Source organism: Rhinopithecus bieti, unplaced genomic scaffold (assembly GCF_001698545.2).
Source record: "Rhinopithecus bieti isolate Rb0 unplaced genomic scaffold, ASM169854v2 scaffold_65181, whole genome shotgun sequence".
Lineage (NCBI taxonomy): Eukaryota > Metazoa > Chordata > Mammalia > Primates > Cercopithecidae > Rhinopithecus > Rhinopithecus bieti.
This window is the reverse complement of record NW_016824455.1, coordinates 19,091-28,515: the sequence shown is the minus strand read 5'-3', so window position 1 is coordinate 28,515 and position 9,425 is coordinate 19,091. Positions and strand designations below refer to the sequence as shown.

The following is a 9,425-nucleotide window of genomic DNA, read 5'->3' as shown; positions in this document are numbered from 1 at the left end:
CGTTACCCTCATGTTGATGATAATAGTGATACTAACAACGCCGTTACCCTCATGTTGATGACAATAGTTATACTAACAATACCGTTACCCTCATGTTGATAATAGTTATACTAACAATACCATTACCCTCGTGTTGATGATAATAGTGATACTAACAACGCCATTACCCTCGTGTTGATGATAATAGTGATACTAACAATGCCGTTACCCTCATGTTGATGATAATAGTTATACTAACAACGCCATTACCCTCGTGTTGCACCTTCTCTGTGCCAGATGCTATTATCTGTACAGAACACACCTTGGCTCAATTAATATTCATAACTGTGCAATAAATTAAACTATGCTATTATTATTCTTATTCTGAAGATAAAATGGAGGCATAACGACATCAAATAACTTGCCCAATGCCACTGAAAGGGCCAGCACCAGAGCCAGCATTTAAATCAAGGCCGTTCATTTCCAGGATGTGTTGCTAACCTCTACATTCTAAGTTTTTTTTCATAGAAAATAACTTCAACTAACATAAGCTCACAACATTTTTTTCTATATATTGTTTATCATATTTTACTTATTTTCACTGGTATATGTTTAAGTTTTTCTGCATCAAAGTCGTGTGTTAGATTCTGTTCACATGACTAAAATTCTCACTCAAAACAACTTATTTTCAAATTAGAGCGAATTTTAAACAAGTGATTTTAAAATCAGGTTACTGACCATCTAAGAGTTAGTTGCCTTATTTCATTAATGATAAACTATTAAGCACATAAATGCTATCCTTTGTTACCAGGCAAATGTGAAATAGGTTCTACCTGCCTTATGTTTTATAACAAGTTTAAAAATAATGTGAAATGTTATTTTTATAGGACAGATAGAACATATGTTTAATGACAAATTTTGAAGACAATCTTTTGTCCAAATGCTGTAAATCATATAGTCACTCTGAAGCATTTCACTGTATCATTAAAACAAGTAATTGAAAAGAATTGCACTCTTGGCCAGGTGAGGTGGCTCATGCCTGTAATCCCAACACTTTGGGAGGTCGAGGCAGGTGGATCTCCTGAGGTGAGTTCTAGACCAGCCTGACCAACATGGTGAAAGCGCATCTCTACTAAAAATACAAAATAGCCAAGCGTGGTGGCGCATGCCTGTAATCCCAGCTACTCGGGAGGTTGAAGCAGGAGAATCGCTTGAACCTGGGAGGCAGAGGTTGCATTAGCCAAGATTGTGCCATTGCACTCCAGCCTGGGAAACAAGGGTGTAACTCTGTTTTTTAAAAAAAAAATGCACTCTCACAGTCATGATGAGTAATAAATGACAAAGGAGCACTATCCCTAATAAACAACAAACTGTAAAAACACATTAGCATAAAAAATGAGCAAAGTATATGAACAAGGGTTCAGAAAACTGAAAAGCTAATGACCTCATAATTCAAAATATGTTCAACTTGACTAGTTATGGAAATGCAAATTAAAACTTTAACGTGATGCAATTTTGTGTTCATTTGCTTTAGAAAACATATGTCTGGCAAGCAAAGGTTTGACAAACCTGTGAAGGGATGAAGTTCTTTTACTGCTGTTGACTTTGTTGTGTAAGTAGTCTGCCTACTTTGGAGGGTCAATTAGAAATTTTTAACTCAACTGAAGATGTGCAAGTTTGATGCAGCAATGCTCCTTCTCACAAATGTATACTTGAGTTTTAAAAAATGACATATGCAAGGATGTTTGCTCCATGATGTTTAAACCCCTAATTACCATCACTAAGAAAAGGGATAATATACACTACTTTATCCCAGAATGGAATACACTCTAGAAGTTGAACTGAATGGGATACTCTACCTACATCAACATTGAACATTTCAACATATTTTTGAAAAAAAACCCCACAAACTATTACACAAACTATGTTCCCAATCATATGCATTTAAACATTCAAATTGTGCAGTGCGTTATTTATAAATACACACACACGTAAGCTTATATAAAACAGTTACTGGAATGAATACAAATACCAGTGAATGGGGGAGAGGAGGCAAACAAGGTGAAAAAAATTGAACAGTAATTATATCTAATATTTTAATAGTTAAAATCATTAAAGCAAACAAAAATGAGTAAATGATACGCCTAAGTACTAGTTCTTAACAACCATTTGTTATACTCTTTCTAGATTTTGGATATTTCATATGTTTAATATTATTTATACATTAATGTCAAAGAAGCAATTGAAATACTTTTGTGTGTTATAAATTGGGTCTTTTAAATTGCTTGTAAAAATCAGTGAACAAAAGCTCCCTTTTTTCCACTATTTTCTTTGACATTATGGATTCAATAAAATACCTCACATATTAAAGTAATTTCAAAAAATATGATTAAAATAAAAAGTAATGGGGACTCAGGTGATTACATTCTGCATATTTTGACATCCATTATAATACTATTTAACAATGCAGAGTAACTTAAAACTGGGTTTTTGTTCTGACTTAATAGAGTTCAATGAAACAAGTAATAAGATGGTTAACCAGTTTGCATTTAAAATGTCTCAACCAGCCAAGAATTGCAGCTGTCCTGTAAAATAAGGCAAAAGGTTACCCACACTTCCAGCAGAATCAGCAGGAGTGTACAGTAGCATACTATCTCCCAGGTTAGCCTGCCATCGGTAGATGTAAAATTCTACACCTCTGCCACATGGCCAATTCCCCATAATGTATTATCTAGAGAACGAGAAAATAACAATGTTCTTTCCTTGATTCTAACACTCACATTTTTGTACTGCTAAAGGAAAAGCATCATGAAATGTATGTATAGTTTGCATACAATTGATATATAGTTACTGTTTATTGAAAAATTATTAAATCAGTATTTTCCTTGAAAATTGTCTAGTTTGAAATTGACATACAAAACAAATTTATAGGGATACAAAGAAACATGTATTATTATAATATATAAGCATATATACAATACACCTGTTCAAAATATTAGGCCAATTGACGTGCATTTATTAAAACTTAGTCGTTAACACATTAGTTAAAAAGACAACACACTTTCACACACGTATGTGCATCATTGATAGATTTAAGTTGCAAATTTTGAATATATTATTAACTGTAAAGCATATTGAATTAAGTATATATGAAGGTTTCCTGCTTCCAAGTCTGCCTATTTTAAATTCACACATGTGGTATGATGAGTCATGAGATTGAAAGAGACCTGAATTCTTGTCATGTTCTGACACAGCTAAGATGTTTTAAGTTGGGGAACCTACAAATACATTTTAATTTCAATTTACTGAAATGTAAAAATACACTCAAGATGGCCTCTGCTGCCCCACCGCTGAGAGCATTTGTATCTAATATGGATGAAGCCTTTTCACTTCAGTGTAGTTGAGTGGCCTGATGCTGAAGAGCTTTCTTTTATCCCACTTATATCAAGGAAAAGAGCAATATTGAGGAATAAAACTAATATACACAGCACCACGAGCTGCTGCTACTCGAGTTTCAAGCTAAAATAGATCTCTCCAAAACTGATTAACATGATAAAAATTCAAGCAAACTGCATGCACTAAATTATTTTGTTTGCTTGTTTCATTGGAAAAAAAAATGAAACAATTACTAAGAACAATTAAATCACTTTAAGCAAATGTGTCTTGATTTTTTTCTCATAAAAAATTTGACATGATTGCTTACATAAATCTCACGCAAATTCAATTTCCTTATTGGGTAAATATCTGAGAAATACAAGACCAGCAATACCTTGATTAAATAACATGTAGCTTCTCAATATGTATTCAGTGTCTGGACCAGTGATGATAAAGAAACAATTCTGAAGTTTTCCTCTGTCTTACCAGAAGAAGTGACCCAATTTCACATGCGAACTCAGTGATGGAGAAAACCTGATATATCAAGGAGACGATGTTCTCCATGAGTTTCCCACAGAGACGGGGCCGCTACGGTCTAGAGGAGATTTCCAGAAGGAAGCCTGGGGGACACCCGTCTCAGGAGGATGCTGCCTCCTTTGGGCTAAATTGTACATTACCTGCTGAAACAGAAAGCAGAATGTGGAGTAGGTGCCAACTGAATTCGAGTCTATGAGGAAGTGATGAGCATAAGAGAAATAGAGATTTTCGTTGAGAGTGAGGAGAGTAAACAGTGAAAAGTAAAGGATTTATATTTTCACATTACATAAAATAATCTTTGATAAAGTACAAAACCCAGACATTTAAGTAAACTCAGAAAATAATTGTTTTACTTCATCACTATGCCTCATCAGTATGCCACATGAGAGCAGTTAAGTGCATATACTCAGTTTACTCCCCAGTTATAGCAGCTTATTTCTGTATTGCACATAGACTCTCAGAAAGTTACTGGCTTAATGGAGACAATCATCATGCTTCTCATCTTCCTCCAAATCTATTTGTCCCACAACCAATCATAGACCAAGAGGATGAACAGATCTCACTAAATATGGTCATTTGAAAATTAGAAGTGAATAGAAAATCTGTCAGAAATTTAGGAGATATATATTTTATCATTTTCAAATGAGGAAAGCGAGTCTTAATATAAAAACTTAAGACAAATTAAACTTAGACTTTATTTGATCAAAGAATGATTCATTATTGGATCGCACTAAGGATTGAAAGAAATTCAGAGAGCTCTGCCCAGCAGCGTGAACAAGGTTTTATGGGCCAGACATAGCAGTGAAGTAGAAAAATCACCTGTTTGCCTACAGCTAGACATCCATTTGGTTTGAAAATGGTGTTAATTTTGGCAATACTATAAGGCAGTAGAAAAATATTGCACACATATATATATATACACACATATACAGATATAGATAGACATGTAACAAACATTACACATTTTTAGCTATGCGCCAGGTACAATAATACAAATCTGACTAATTTATTAAAGAATATCTGGATCCAAATTGTTTTTCAGCCAATGCCACTTAAATGGCTAAAGCTTTTACTAATATTTGTGAAAATGTCATTAAAGTTTATTTGCTCAGTTTCCAAATATGTTTTCTTTCTTCTACTTCTGCTGAGTTATCTATCCTAAACTTGCATTTTAAATAGATACCTGTTAGACTCTAGAGATTGCGTAGAAAATTGATGGCTTAAAAGCACAGAGCTTGGACTTCAAGCTTAAATACTTTAATTTGCCTAAACCAAAAAAGAAAGATGTTGTAAAGACCCGGTTAAGGCAAGATGGCTAGGAAAAGCACTTCAAAGGCAAGGCTTTTTGTAGATTTAAGCCAACGCTTTCTTCATCGTAAGAGTTTCCAGTGTTCTCTGTCCAGAGAGGTGGACCTTCTCACAAATGGAGATTCCCTTTATGGATGTAAATTTATTTTACAAAAAGTCCTCAAAATAAGCAGGTGAAAATAGTTTTATGCCAAAAAAGTTGTATTTTGGAGATTAATTCTGCTAAATCAGTGGTTTTCCAACCCACCTTCTATTTCTTAACTAAAATACTAAGTGGGTGGAACCCACTGAAGATGAGGACAAATATGTTGTGTGCCTGACTCAGCATGGATACTTCTTATCTTTCTTTATAATCATAGACCAGTACAACTTTTCTGTCCTGTTTTGTTTTCAAGATTGCAAGACTGAACAATATTTCCACCCCCTTTCCCACAAAGAGTTTTGGGGCAAAGATCATGACAACAAGAAAGAGTTGGCAGAGCATATATTTAGCAGGAAGTTGGAGAAGAGCTGTTCCAGCTGACTGCAGGGTTCCCAGTCAACCTGGGAGGAGCAGGATTAAATAGAGAAAACAGAAAAGACTCCTTCTTACAAACGTTTTTCTAAAAATGATTAAACTCTCAGTTGGACAAGTTCAGGTGTGGGGAGTTTTCACATTTGATTTGAAACTTTCTTTTTTTCCTCTGGGGGATTGGTTGATTATTGCCCAGGGAGTGTACCCCCTGGGGGTTTTCTCTAGTAGTTAGACAGTCCAGGTCCATCAAATGACAGGTACAGAAATGAAAAATTTCTTATCCAAAGGCCTATTTAAAATACAGGTAAACTTCATGGGACACAGGGTCCTTTAGTTTTGAGGCAACTCCTTTGGGGTTCAAAATAGCTACAAGGAGGTCTTCTCAGTCCCCATAGCTGGTGTAATATAAAGGCATGCACCTCTTTGTCCTTTGTAAAAAGTTTCCCCACTGTGGCCTTTGTAACTCGAAGTTACCTTTGGTCAGGTTCACTCATTGTTCTAGAAAAACACAGGTTCTGGGTCCATGGTTCTTATACATAAAATAGGCTGCAGTCCCAGATGGAAGAGTTCTAGAGCCCTTGGATTCAAAACACACATGAGGTGCTGTCTTCCAGGAACCTTACCTACCGGAGGCCTCCCACTGGACCCAGTCTGGTTTCTTTATCAGATCCATTCCAAATCTGAACCCAGTCCAGTCAACAAATTTCTCAAACAAAATAAGAGCTCAAAGCACAAATTTGCAGAGCTTGAAACAGAGAAAATTTATCCATAACCTTCAGTTGTAGTATGAGAGCAATGGGCCCTAGTGGGTATCTACACTTGGGCATTCCTTGTTCCAGGGGGCCACTGGGTGTCCTTCAAATCTTCCACCACAAAACTGTTAAAAGAAAAACTTTATCAATGAGACAGAAAATTAACAGGCATATTCAGGACTTGAACTCAGCTCTGGACCAAGTGAACCTAATAGACATCTACAAAACTCTACCTCAAATCAACAGAATATACATTCTTATCACCACATAGCACTTATTCTAAAGTTGACCACATAATTGGAAATAAAACATTCCTCAGCAAAGGCAAAACAATGGAAATCATAACTAACAGTCTCTCAGACCACAGTGCAATGAAATTAGAACTCAGGATTAAGAAACTCACTCAGCACCACACAACTACATGGAAAGTGAACAACCTGCTCCTGAATGACTACTAGGTGAATAACAAAGTTAAGACAGAAATAAGTTATTTGAAACCAATGAGAACAAAGATACAATGTACCAGAATTTCTGGGACACAGCTAACGCAGTGTTTAGAGGGAAATTTATAGCACTAAATGGCCACATCAGAAAGCAGGAAAGATCTAAAATCGACACCTTCACATTGAAATTAAAAGAACTAGACAAGAAAGAGCAAACAAATTCAAAAGCTAGCAGAAGACTAGAAATAACTAAAATTAGAGCAGAACCAAAGGAAATAGAGAAACGAAAAAGCCTTCAAAAAAACAATGAAACCATGAGCTGGTTTTCTAAAAAGACTAACAAAATAGATAGACCACCAGCCAGGCTAATAAAAGAGAGAAGAATCAAATAGACATAATAAAAAATGGTAAAGGGGATATCACCACTGATCCAACACAAACTACCATCAGGGAATACTATAAAACATCTCTATGCAAATAAAATAGAAAATCTAGAAGAAATCGATAAATTCCTGGACACATACACCCTCCAAGACTATACCAGGAAGAAACCGAATCCCTGAATAGACCAATAACAAGTTCTGAAATTCAGGCACTAATTAATGGCCTACCAACCGAAAAAAAAGGCCAGGAATAGATAAACGCCAGGAACAGATGGATTCATAGCTGAATTCTACCAGAGGTACAAAGACGAGCTCATACAGTTCCTTCTGAAACTGTTCCAAACAGCAGAAAAAGAGGGACTGTTCCCTAACTCATTTTATGAGGCCAGCATCACCCCGATACCATAACCTAGCAGAGACACACATACACAAAAAAAGAAAATTTCAGGCCAATATCACTGATGAACACTGACGTGAAAATCCTCAATAAAATACTGGCAAACTGAATCCAGCAGCACATCAAAAAGATTATCCACGATGATCAAGTCGGCTTCATCCCTGGGATGCAAGGTTGGTTCAATATATGCAAATCAATAAACACAATCCATCACATAAACAGAACCAATGACAAAAACCACATGATTATCTTAACAGATGCAGAAAAGGCCTTCGATAAAAATCAACATCCCTTCATGCTAAAAACTCTCAATAAACTATGTATTGATTGAATATATCTCAAAATAATAAGAACTATTTATGACAAACCCATAGCCAATATCATACTGAATGGGAAAAACTGGATGCATTCCCTTTGAAAATCAGCACAAGACAAAGATACCCTCTCTGATCACTCCTATTCAATGTAGTATTGGAAGTTCTGACCAGGGCAATCAGGCAAGAGAAAGAAATAAAGGTATTGAAATAGGAAGAGAGGAAGTCAAATTGTCTGCAGATGACATGATTTTGAATTTAGAAAATTCAATCATCTCAGCCCCCAAACTCCTTAAGCTGATCTGCAAATTCAGCAGTCTCAGGATACAAAACCAACGTGCAAAAATCACAAGCATTCTTATATACGAATAATAGACAAACAGCCAAATCACAAGTGAACTCCCATTCACAACTGTTACAAAGACAATGAAATACCTACAAATACAACTTACAAGGGACATGAAGGACCTCTTCAAGGAGAACTACAAACCACTGCTCAAGGAAATAAGAGAGGACACAAACAAATGGAAAAACATTCCATGCTCATGAATAGGAAGAATCAATATCGTCAAAACGGCCATACTGCTCAAAGTAATTTATAGATTCAATGCTATTCCCATCAAGCTACAATTGACTTTCTTCACAGAACTGGAAAAACTACTTTAAATTTCATATGGAACGAAAAAAGAGCCTAATAGCCAAGACAATCCTAAGCAAAAAGAATGAAACAGGAAGCATCATGCTACCTGACTTCAAACTATACTACAAGGCTACAGTAACCAAAACAACATGGTATTGGTACCAAAACAGATATATAGACCAGTGGAACAGAACAGAGACCTCAGAAACACCACCATCTCCCACCAGTTAGAGAGGTAATCATTAAAAAGTCAAGAAACAACAGATGCTGGTGAGGATGTGGAGAAATAGGAACACGTTTACACTGTGGGTGGGAGTGTAAATTAGTTCAACCATTGTGGAAGACAGTGTGGCAATTCCTCAAGGATCTAGAACTAGAAATGCCATTTGACCCAGCAAACCCATTACTGGGTATATACCTAAAGGATTGTAAATCATTCTACTATAAAGACACATGCACACGTATGTTTATTGCAGCACTATTTACAATGGCAAAGACTTGGAACCAACCCAAATGCTCATCAATGATATACTGGATAAAGGAAATGTGGCACACATACACCATGGAATACTATGAAGTCATGAAAAAGAACAAGTTCATATCCTTTGCAGGGACATGGGTGAAGCTGGAAACCATCATTCTCAGCAAACTGACACAGGAACAGAAAACTAAGCACTGCATGTTCTCACTCATAAATGAAAGTTGAATAATGATAACACATGGACACAGGGAGGGGAATATCACACACTGGGGCCTGCTGAGGGGTTGAGGGGTGGGAGGCAA

General features: G+C 36.0%; 1 long non-coding RNA gene across 3 annotated transcripts in view; it reads right to left on the bottom strand.

The window, feature by feature from the left end:
• The window catches only part of LOC108522254 (uncharacterized), a 32,123-nt gene that overhangs the window by 20,771 nt on the left and 1,927 nt on the right, over window positions 1-9,425 (bottom strand). Inside the window, exon 3 of one of the 3 annotated variants that reach the window (XR_001883416.1) lies at window positions 3,841-4,034. This is a non-coding gene — a long non-coding RNA (uncharacterized LOC108522254). Of the gene's footprint in view, window positions 1-3,748; window positions 4,035-9,425 lie in introns of all 3 variants that reach the window. The other 2 variants (XR_001883417.1, XR_001883415.1) reach the window with 2 other exon arrangements.